Source organism: Talpa occidentalis, unplaced genomic scaffold (genome assembly GCF_014898055.3).
Source record: "Talpa occidentalis isolate TD23 unplaced genomic scaffold, MPIMG_talOcc4v2.1 talOcc4.2, whole genome shotgun sequence".
NCBI classification, from domain to species: Eukaryota; Metazoa; Chordata; class Mammalia; order Eulipotyphla; family Talpidae; genus Talpa; species Talpa occidentalis.
Window position 1 is genome coordinate 30238316 of NW_023602073.1, and position 2007 is coordinate 30240322.

A 2007-nucleotide genomic window follows, 5' to 3' on the forward strand; every position below is an offset into this window, starting at 1 on the left:
GCAGAAGCCTTTTCCCTCCACCCTGCTCTCACCAGCCCAGGTGTCTGTCTGGGCCAGAGCCCTGGAGAGAAGCAGCAGGAGGAGGTTGGGGGCCCCATGACCAGCACTCATTTTCAGGACAATGTCTGCTAATTAACCAAATCAAATAGCCACAGATTTTGTCATTCATTCCTTCATGTGAAGATGGTATTGCCTACAAAAAAGAAAAATAGTCCAATTCATCTCATGCAAATATTTTTCTTGGCACATAACAGCTGGGAACGCAGCAGGAGTGTTGTGTGTGCACTTGCGTGTCATCGCATCAGGTGCTGTAAAATGTGGATTTGAGGATGACAGAATAATGAAGATGACTTTTTTTTTAGAGAGTTAAGAAACTATTGTATTCTGGGGATCGCTGATGGGGAGGGAAGCCCAAAAGGAACTGTGAGCAGGATGGCCTTCCCCCAGCAGGTCTGCGCAGCTGGCAGGGCATGGAAAGGCGGCTGGGGAGCGGCCTCAGTTGGGGCTAGAAGCAGGAGAGCTCGTCCTGCCGGGTCCTGCTGGTCTGAGAGCTGGACAGGGACGGGGCTTGTTTTCGTGGGGGAGGCTCCCAAAGACTCGAAGGCGCATGAAGTCTTCCTCGCCCACTTGAACCTTGATGAAGAAGTTCCTCCCGGGGCGAACAGCTGGCTCTTGAACTCCACAGCCTTGAACCTGGGGAATGTCTGGTTCTCCTTCTCTTCCAGCTGGGCCTTCCCCTGGTCGGCGATGGCCTGGGTCTCGGCGCGGGGCTGCGGGGCAGCGGGCGCGGACAGGAGGCGGTTCCTGCGCTGAGGGGGCTGGGGCCCAAGATAATTTTTAATACTTTAACCAAGACACTTTGAAATGGAACTGGCTTGGAGATGTGTTTCTGAGGTAAGTAGTTGTGAAGAAAAACTGCAGTTAGTAATATAAGCTCCATTTTCAGTAATTTTTACCTCAGCAGATGGCAAAATAGTGAAAAAGCCAATGGTGTCTAAGTGACGTTTAGAAAATAGTTTTGACCTCGTGGCTCCTGTGACAGGCTCTGGGTGACTTCAAGGATTCCACAACCACACTTTGAGAAATGCTTTTCTCAGTGAACCAGGGAGCATCTCCCTAGTGTTCTCTGCCTTTGTCTCCTCATCACTTCCCAGCATCCCTCTCCCTGGCTGGCTCCTGCCTCCCCAAGCTGCCTCCCCTGCAGATACAATGGCAGCAGAGAGAGGACCCTGGAGACATGGAGCTTGCACTGTCGTGAGAGATGGACACTGAGTAAAGGTGACAAAGACACGTGTAAACCCGACCTGAGCCACGTGCTGGAAGGAGTGTGTTTGTTGTGAAAGCAGAGAAGCAGGAGACCTCACACTATTATCAATAGTATCAGAGATGTAAAAAAAATATTAAAAACAGGGCCTCCCTCGTAGCATAAGGTTTAAGTCTGAGTGCTAACACTTCTTAGATCTGAGTTTGATCCCCGGCCAGGAAGCAACCCACAGAGGGCAGCAGACCTCTCCTGTCTCACCCACCCATCCCCTCAGCAGTGGATTTCAGTAGATTGGCCAGTTCTGCTCCCTCCTCTGTGTCTGGTGAATCCTCTCACCCTCTGCACCTCTGACCTATACCCCAGTTCTTATATGCATAAATAAATAAAAAATGAATCTTAAAAACAAACAAAGAAATAAATTACATGCAGCATCAAGTACAAGATCCATCTCAGACCCAGCAAACAGCAGAGGCTGGGGACCCAGTGGTGGTGTAGGTGAAACAACACACAATGGGGGATTCAGTCAGCTGGAGTCAGGCTTTGTTGTCAAATGAGTTTGATGTAAACTAGAGAGGGTCTGTCTGCCATCCAGCGCTGCCAGGCCAGGAAGTCTGGGCTGGTCTGCAGCCCCAGCCAGTAGTCAGGCACCACCTAAGAGACTCAAGGGATAGCTTTTAAGTTTGGCTTAATCTAGCCCTTTGTTTAATTACTCTATATCCATACCTAAGTGACATATTTGTCTT

General features: G+C 49.8%; 1 pseudogene; it reads right to left on the bottom strand.

The window, feature by feature from the left end:
• Nucleotides 1-483: 483 nt before the first annotated feature.
• Nucleotides 484-830, bottom strand: LOC119251139 (cystatin-B-like; annotated as a pseudogene).
• Between the last annotated feature and the right edge of the window lie 1177 nt (nt 831-2007).